Here is a 9,867-nt window from a genome sequence, read left to right as displayed (position 1 = left end):
CTTTCTAATCCAATGTTTTCCAAGACTATCTTCCATCTAGCTGCAGCCCAAATTCTTTGTTCACATTTTTGTTTTTGTTTGGCCAAACTCATTTTTCTGCACTGTGCACTTTGAGCAACTCAAATCAACAAGTAAAACAGTCTTCACCACACCACTACAAAAGTAACCCCAATACCTCAAATCTGTTTTTAGAGGTCATGCCATTCAACAAAATAGCTACCACCAAACAGACAAGGCAAAAGAAAGGTACAAGAGCCTGAGGATGGGGCGTGTCTAAAGCATTAACTCCCACCTCAAGTTAACTTCTTAAGAGAGACTGTAGGTGGAAAAAAAATGTAGAAAACACTTGAAAAACATACTAGGATAAAGCCTTTCTACAAAGCATGCTGTTGTCCTCATTTTTCCATGTCCCAAAATAAAACGACTCATTCCTTAGCCTCTGCATTTTGATAAATAAATAAATATTTTCATCTTATATTAATTTAAAGATTGCCCAAGAGCGGGTTGTCTCTTCTGGCACATTGAGAATTTCAAGAGCCTGACTCAATGTCAGACACCTCCAGGTACCTGTGACCTCCTCCTGTGAAACTGCAAGTGATGTATCAGAAGCTGCAAGCAGGAGACATGCCTGGGGAGAGAAACCCCCAGCTGACAAACATTAGTTTTGGTAGGAGTTTCCTGCCTAAACATGGGAGTGCCGTGCTGTTCTGATTTCTAGAAGACATCCCACATGGCCCCCAGCTGCTCTTCTGGAAAGGTCTGGGTTTCTCATACTTTCTGTGTCATATTTGAATCCTGTACCTTTGTGTATTTTAAATGGTATCTGGTTTTTATTTTTCTTCTTACGTAAATTGAATTTCACCTTCTGTGTCACGACAGAGGACTTCAAAAAAGTTATTAAATGTAAGGGCATTCTCAGAATTTTGGCATTCTGCAGGCTCCTTACCACTGGCACATTTTACCAGGAAGACATGCCAAAACAACCAATCTAAATAAACAGAGCTGCACCTGTAAATTATCTTACTAGTAAAGATTTTGCTTGCTGATGATCCTTACCAAATTCTGCATTTTCAGCTCTGATAGTGCAAGGGTTTTAATTCACTTAAATTATGCCTTTTTATTATATATATATATACACACATATATATATATTATGTATATATATAGATATACACACATACGTTGCTTTTTTCCCTCAACATGTCATGTGGTACTAATGGCCTTAGAGAAATTCAACAAATCCACTGTACCAACAGTGTTGTTTTTAATCAACCTGAATTATAATCTTGCAAAAAAGATTAAAATTTGTTTGACAAGGCCTTGTTTCCATGTAACTAAATTGCTTAGTATTAATTTTATTTTTACTTTTAATACCTCATTAGCAAAGCCCCAAATTAATAGTTTCATTATCTTATCCAGCACTGACATCAGCTTAACTAGTCTACTGTTCCTTTGTTTATCTCCTTTTTGTCTCTTAACATATATAAAGTATATAAACAGCAGCCCTCTAGCAATATATTTTTTTTCAAGAATTATTATGTATTAACATAAGCTGTTTACAAAATTCCTTAGCTTATTTACTATTCTTACAGAAATTATCATAACATTGATTTTAAAATGTTTACTTTTAACACATGCTGTTGAATATTGGCCTTTTTTTGTAGAGGGTGAGCCTTACTGTCTATCTGCATCATTACAGAAGCCAGATAAATCTTCCTGCTTCAAGGTAGATCTTCCCATGCAAGAACAAAAATTAGAGCTAAGAAAAATAGTTCTGCACGTGCATGATGGATATAATTCTGAACTTTCTCACAGGTAACATTCTTGGGATTTTCTCTGTTGTCTTTAAGTCACTGCTGCTTCTGAAAACACTTATAAGAGTATCATGAGCAAGCACTGTTTACCAACATGTATTGTTCTGTCTTGTACCTAAGGCACAGGATTCCAAATTTAAAATTCTGGATTCCATTCTGACTGTCCCTCTGATCCTCTCTGACTGTCATAGAAAATACCATTGCTTCGGCTCATTTCAACTCTTTGTGCTCATTTCACTCTCTCTCTCTCTCTTTTTTTTTTTTTTTTTTCTGTCTATGCATTATAACAGTAACCTCTCTGGGACAAGGATTGCCTCATGCAATTGGTAATACCTACTGAGTTCCTGTTAAATACAGGGCCTTAATGTGATGCCACTGCACGGTGCCACTACACAAATATTTGATAATACTAATGACTAACTGATTGGATGGGCTGATGGTACTATAATTCAGATGAACTTCCTTTGATCCTTTCTTAGCTTTCATCTCATCAGACAGCCCTTGAAACACCATTGCCAGTTGCTTACAGAGAACATGCATTTCAGCTGCTTGCTTGAAATTTTAATTAGAAGGTAAGGCAGATATGATCCTTGCTACCTGCTGTTGGTTCTGGCCAATGATTTCTGCTTTCTGACAGCAAGCTAACTACAAAGTGTTTTATAAAGCCCCATCACGCCTGTAATTTATTATTTTAATTTTCTCTTCCCCTCTTTCTTGCCCCATCTCATATATAGTTTTCCTTCCCTCATCTTTTTCAGTGTAAGTGTAAAACTGAATGCATTACTTTATGTATGAATTTTATAGATAAGAAAGAAAAATGGTGTATGCAAATTTATAGTTAACAACTCATGCTTTCTTCCCCAACAAATCTTTCCCCAACATCCCAATTGCACTTCTCCCTTTACCTTATACTTTCTGTCAGTGCTGGAACATGCACTTCACCCAGGATATTTTTTAATGAGCACCAAAACACATGGCTCAGCAGCAAGCTTTCATAAATAAAGGGATGTGGAGGCAGCAGAACTGGTGTGCACAGGTAAAAATCAAAGAAGGTGAATATACATATAGGATGAGTGTGCAGTCTGGAGATGAAAGTAGAGACAGTGTACAGCCATAGACTGTTTTCACAGAACATGCTCAACATGCTAGTTAGTATGCTACAAAGGGGACTTTAGACCTTGAACCCTCTGAAAGAAATGTGATGCATAAAGTTAGCATGAACTCTTCAGGAGGTAGAGCTAACCTCTTCCAATATCTTCAAGTGCTTTTCTTCTCAGTCTTCTCCCTTCTAACACCTTGGCTTCAGTTATATTTGCTTTAACTCACTACTTTGATGGACGTAGCAGGCCACATGTAAAGGTGATGTTTTAAGTACAAAGGATATGAGTTGCTCACTGGGATGCTGTTATGAACCTAAGAACTGATCTGTACAACTCTTACAGCTACTGACGTGTGATTACTTGTGCAGTCCAAATATTCACCAATGTTATGGCTGCATATTCCAGACCAGGACAGACGTCATTCTGCACTCTTATTCTTGCTTTAATATATAAAACTCAGGTTCAGTAAACATGCTTATCCTGATAAATAAAACTGTCAGCATCTATATCCCTATAACATCTTAGCCAGCCCAGTCACTGCTTTAAGTTGACCTGGAGCCTCATACTTAAGGTTCTTGATTACAGCAAACTTAAGCTCATTGTAATTCGCTGGCATATATTAATTTTATATGTGAAACCACCATTCTCTATCTTTGTACAAAATCTGTCTAGATTATTCACTTCTAGCTTTCAGCTTTATCTGTAAAGATGCAGATCTATTGTGATAAAAGTACATGTCATAAGTAACAAATGTGTACCTGTACCGGCTTCACAAAGAGTACCCAGCAATAGCAATGCTAATAGTACCAATAACTTCATACTTTTGCAGACTAATGCAGCTTTATTCTTAATTTCTCTTTGACATTTGAAGAACTCAGCAAGCTATAAGGCCTGAAGCAAATTACTTTGCAATTGAACTGGGGTATCCCCTTCTGGTAGGTGGTTATGACAACCTCACTAATCAAAATGGCTGTCAGCAAACTCATTTCTCCCTTGCTCAGTGAATTGCACTGCTCTATTTCTAAGGTCAGTGCTCTCAGCCAGGGGAAGGCTAATTGCTAGTAGCTACCACCTGAGAAAAGACATACAACAGCAAGTAACCCAGTATGTAACAAACAGGGAAAGAAAGAGAGAGAACGTATGCAGCATCCAATCATCAAATCATGTGGATCCTCCATATCTACAAAATACCCAGTTGATTCTCTTTCACTGCTGTGCCTTGGACGGCAAAGTCTTAGACAATTCAAATGTTGTGTGGCCATAAAACAGCAAAAAGGACTGCATGACTTCTTACCTGAGGTTGATAAATTTGGATAGATAGCAGGCAAACGCAAACATTTCTGTCAATGCCAGCGCAGTATGAAAGGAGAACAAGAGATTTTCAGTCAGCTCCTTGCAGATGGTCTCAGTGGGAACCGTGACTGTATGAAGATGACAATTTATTCCACCTATAACAATATTGCCCTAAAGTAATGTCTTGCAGCAGTTAGTCTGACTGCCACTTAACCTATTCCTAATATGAGTGGTTTGGCACCATTTAGTGTAAGTAAAATCACATATAGCAATTGTATTTCTCCCATCAAGAAAATCAACCAACCAACCAAAACCCAGATGATCTAAGTCCAGACTGACATGAACTCTTACCTACCTATACATTGTCTCCATCACACCTGCTCAGACTCTCCTTCACAACACAGCTTAGCAGGATCTGTGGGTATCAGAGTCCAGGCACAATGAGATCTGAATATCAGAAAAACATGTGTTGTGGATGGTAACTTATCCTTGAATCGTTACATAAATTGCACTTCCTAGTCTGTTCAAGTTAGTCCCGCCATGAGAACACATCCTTGAAAAAACAGACCAAGAACAATTTTTATTTTTTTTTTTAAACGGGAATAGTGACAAGGACTGTAAAATGATGATTACAGTGCACAAAAGCAGTGCATCAAAATCTACCATAATATTTGGCTATTTCTGTATGTAGAGAATAGAGGATCATAATAATTATCCATAAAACAGATTCAAAAATCAGTTATGAGGGTACGAAAATGAAATAACATCAATGAAATAAATTGCTGTTCGTGAGTGTAGCTGGTCAATAACAGTTCTTTTTCAGACAGGGCAAGGAATGGGGAGCCAGAGCAGAGTCCAAGCAGACTGGAGGAATGAATAGCTCTGCTGAACCAAACACATATGTTGCAGCAGCACTGGAAACATTCTTCACTTAACAGCATGTTCTAGTGCACCACCCCCAACAAGCCCAGTGCCTTGACTTGAGATCAGCTGCTGTCTCATTATTGATTTTCCCATAGTTTGATTAGAACAAAACTGTCAGGGATCTGTATTACCAGTACTCAGGTTAAACCTATATGTTTCCAGCTTTTTCTGTTGACTTAATAAGCTCTCAACTTTTCCCTTCAAGAAATCTTAAACTCATAAGAAACAGCAGAGTACTCTGGGGTATCACCCTGAAGTGGTTACCAACAACTCATTCCTTTGTTTGTGCAGAAGTCTGAGCACTCTTGAAACACATCGAGATAATTAAGGACCCAGCACCTCAGAACAAGCAGCTCACATGGATCACAAGCTGGACACACAAGGACTGTGTCATGCAAAATCAGGCATGAGGTTTCCAGGTGATCCTGCAACAGCGAAGAGTAACCAGACCTCAGCTGTTTACTAGGTATACAGAAAAAAATACTGTAATCAAAAATAGTGGATACATCTGAGTATGTTGGGTTATATATTCTTTCTCCCAGTTTTCCCAGTTGTCAAAGAGGATAATACTTACTGCTGTGCAACTTTTTAAGCTTGTTTATGCTTGTTTCCTGTACTTCTGCAATTCTGACTAAGGCTGCATGAGGCTGTTGAGAAGTTCATACAGGATGAATATCCCAAAAACATCACTTATAGACTCCGAGTCCCGTTCTCCTATCATTTACATCACTGCTGGTACAGAATAACTTGGACGACCTGACAGGAATGGGAAGTAGAAGTTGAGAATAATTTCTCCCTGAACAAGTCAAAACACCAGCTCAGTCTTCAAACATCCACAGCCTCAATGATTTTATTCGCTATAATTGGATGAGAAGAGCTATATTGTCATGTGAAGGTTGACTTCTCAAGCCCTGCTCCAGTCATGCTTGCTAATACAGTCTCCTTCCCAGGGAGCAGGAAGCAAGACTGCAGCAGTGCCAGGAGATGTGCAGGAGACAGCCCCTGCAGCAGCTCAGGGTTTAGTGGCTTGCTTTTCTCATCTTTATTAACATAATGTCATTCATTAAACCTCTCTAAGATGAAAACAAATAGATTATTCTTATTATGTCAATTACACATTCCCTAATGAAGTCAGAGAGTGCAGCTGTCAGAAAACTCTTTCTTTGCAAAGCCCATACAGCAGCTTTGTTTAAGAGTTTCTTTCTCTCAGACTTTTTTTTTTTCTTTTTGCAAGTTCTCCATTCTATGTTAGAGGTACCACCAGGATAGCTGATTGCCAGGGCAGAAATGATCTTGATTCATATTGCTTCAGAGTTTCTGGTCCCTTCCAGTTGAGAATATCCATGTATACCAATATTTTTGCTTTCTGGAGCTAGACTTGCAAAACCGTTCCAAGTCAATAAACTTGGTTCCTGTGATAGTCTCACTGACTTCAGTATTATCATATGAGGAGTATAATTTTATTCATGTGCTCAAGTCCTATAAAAAGAATTACCTGAGTTACTCCTGCTACAGTGTGCTTTACTCTAACAGTACTGTTCAGGTGGTGAGAAGGGATGAGGAAGGCACAAAGATGCTGTATTCTACTGTGCCCCACTTAACTTGGTTTTGGCACTCTGTGGCCGCAAAAAGGTGATCTGAATTGCTGCCTGATATTTGGGAAAATTGTGGGATGGTGTGGAAAACACACTAGTTTGGCAGCTACATTGATGGGGAAATAAGCAAATAAAAGGAGAGCTTATTTACTCCACCCATTGTACACCTGCCTGTAGGGATGGAGGGAAGAAAATACTCTGCATCCTCCAAATGATGCTAAACATTTCTTATTTCACCAAGTATTTCAATAAGAACAATTTGCTGTACAGGACATAATCACATCTCTAAGCCTCCCAGTATCCTTATGGGAAGCACTGCTGTGTACAACCCCTCACCATGGAGGATGCAAACAGCACCTCATAGCCCATAGCTACTAAGGCAACCTGAAATGTGCCACCTTCAAAATGCCATTTTCCTATCAAAAGCAGAGTGAGCTGAAGGCTTTGTTAAGCTTGAGCTCCTTTGAAAATCTACCCACAAACATTTCAAATCATTCAGTTTGCACAGCTCCAACTGATTTCTCATAATACAGTTATTCTTCTTACTTGTTGGCTTCTAAATTAGTTAGGTGAATGTTCGGCTCCCTCAGCATTTGGAACCCAATTTCTCTTTTTCAGAAAAGTGAAGGTGGTTGACTTCAGTAGGAGATGTTTTGTAATTTTTCATCATCTAACTATTGGACAGTGACTCTAATTTTCTCCATATTTTCTGTCTTCTTTTGATTAATCCTGACATCTCCATTAAACTTCACAGCACCATTCACATAATGATATTGCTTCCATTCTGTCTTTCCTCTTTCTATGTCTGTCTCTAACTCTAGGACTAAGTTTTCTGTCACAGAAGGATCAAAAGACCTGCAGCTAACAAAAACAAACAAACAAAAAAAAAGTTTGAATTTCAGTGACACAATAAAGTTTGCAGGGTTCAAGAAAAAGGGTGTATGAATTTAAATCTGTTTTCAAGCAAAGCGCTCAATCACTTTGTTCCCTTGTTTTGCTACTGATCCAAAATAACTCTAAATCCTCCAATTTTTCAAGAAACAAAGTGTGGTTTTCTATTATTTTCTCCAGTACAAATGCACCTTTGCAAGACTGTGAAAAGACTGTGATCTGCCTTGAGCAGAGCATTACATAGGCAAAAATAAGTCAGATGATTACTCAGGATCCTCATCATTTTGGTTGTTTTCCTTATGATCATATATTTTGGCAACTGAGCTATAAGGACTGACATGGCACTGCTTATTTCTGAAATGCTTCATTTGGGTTTAAACCTGAAAGACTACCCTCAGCTAAAACATGTCATCTTTGTATGTTCTAACCTACTTTATAATCCATTTATTTATTTGTTTTAAAAATATAATTAGCTGTTGAAATATATAATGATATAAAGCTGTCATATACAGGTATATAATTACAAATATGCATTAATCAAAAAGATATTAATGATCCTATTTTGCATATAGATGTTAGACCTTTGTTGGAGATCCTTAGCATTCACGTACTGTTTCCACTGTTGTGTTACATGCCACCAGGACCTGTGGTCAATGCTAAGCATTAGGGAAGAAACTCCTCTATGTAGAAATCCTGTGTTATCAAGTCCTTGGTTGTCTTGCACAGGTTGTAGGATAGCATGCTATTAATGAGTTACCACACCCAATGAAGGATGCCTTACTTATCACAAGTCACATTGAATATACCCTTGAAACAGGTCAGATTTAGGCAAATTCTCATGTCAATGCCTGGTATGTCACGTCAATGCCTGGTAAAATCATGGAGAAGATGGTTCTTGAACTTATTGAGGCGCACCTGGGGGAAAAAGCAGTCATTGGTCCCAGCCAGCATGGGTTTGTGAAGGGTAGGTCCTGCCTAACTAACCTGATTTCCTTTTATGATAAGATCACCCGTATGATGGACCAAGGGAAACCAGCTGATGTGATTTTTTTGGACTTCAGCAAGGCTTTTGACACGGTTTCCCATAGGATCCTACTGGACAAAATGTCCACCATACAGCTAAATAAAAACATCATACGATGGGTGAGCAATTGGCTAACGGGCAGGGCCCAAAGGGTTATGGTAAATGGGGCTGCGTCAGGCTGGCGGGCGGTCACCAGTGGGGTCCCTCAAGGCTCCATTTTAGGGCCGGTACTTTTCAATATTTTTATAAACGATCTGGATGTAGGAATAGAAGGTATTTTGAGCAAGTTTGCTGATGACACCAAACTTGGAGGAGTTGTGGACTCGAATGAGGGTGGAAAGGCCTTGCAGAGGGATCTGGATAGGTTGGAGAGCTGGGCGATCACCAACCACATGAAGTTCAATAAGAGCAAGTGCCGGGTCCTGCACCTGGGACGGGGAAACCCTGGCTGCACGTACAGACTGGGCGATGAGACGCTGGAGAGCAGCCTAGAAGAGAGGGATCTGGGGGTCGTGGTAGACAGCAAGTTGAATATGAGCCAGCAGTGTGCCCTGGCGGCCAGGAGGGCCAACCGTGTCCTGGGGTGCATCAAGCATGGCATCGCTAGTAGGTCAAGGGAGGTGATTGTCCCGCTCTACTCTGCGCTGGTGCGGCCTCACCTCGAGTACTGTGTGCAGTTCTGGGCACCACAGTATAAAAAGGACATGAAACTGTTGGAGAGTGTACAGAGGAGGGCTACGAAGATGGTGAAAGGCCTGGAGGGGAAGACGTACGAGGAACGGCTGAGGTCACTGGGCCTGTTCAGCCTGGAGAATAGGAGGCTGAGGGGAGACCTCATCACAGTCTACAACTTCCTCGTAAGGGGGTGTCGAGAGGCAGGAGACCTTTTCTCCATTAACACCAGTGACAGGACCCACGGGAACGGGGTTAAGCTGAGGCAGGGGAAATTTAGGCTTGACATCAGGAGGGGGTTCTTCACAGAGAGGGTGGTTGCACACTGGAACAGGCTCCCCAGGGAAGTGGTCACTGCAACGAGCCTGTCTGAATTTAAGAAGAGATTGGACTGTGCACTTAGTCACATGGTCTGAACTTTTGGGTAGACCTGTGCGGTGTCAAGAGTTGGACTTGATGATCCTTAAGGGTCCCTTCCAACTCAGGATATTCTATGATTCTATGATTCTATAAATATAAAATAAAGTTTACAGACTTACTTTGTTTTATACCTC

At 39.9% G+C, this 9,867-nt stretch overlaps 1 long non-coding RNA gene across 3 annotated transcripts; it reads left to right on the top strand.

Annotated features, from left to right (window-relative positions):
• The first annotated feature begins 400 nt into the window (after positions 1–400).
• Positions 401–5,877, top strand: LOC310897175. Of its 3 annotated transcripts, none has more exons than XR_014582115.1 (4): positions 401–757; positions 1,665–1,815; positions 2,294–2,386; positions 5,031–5,877. It is a non-coding gene; the product is annotated as an uncharacterized lncRNA (long non-coding RNA). The 3 variants fall into 3 exon arrangements; XR_014582116.1 differs by having other exon boundaries at positions 402–757; positions 5,423–5,877; XR_014582117.1 differs by lacking the exon at positions 401–757 and adding an exon at positions 764–903.
• The last annotated feature ends 3,990 nt before the right edge of the window (positions 5,878–9,867 follow it).

The sequence above is a fragment of the Anser anser genome (genome assembly GCF_964211835.1).
Source record: "Anser anser genome assembly, chromosome: 3".
Taxonomy (NCBI): Eukaryota; Metazoa; Chordata; class Aves; order Anseriformes; family Anatidae; genus Anser; species Anser anser.
This window is presented reverse-complemented; position numbering and strand designations above follow the sequence as displayed.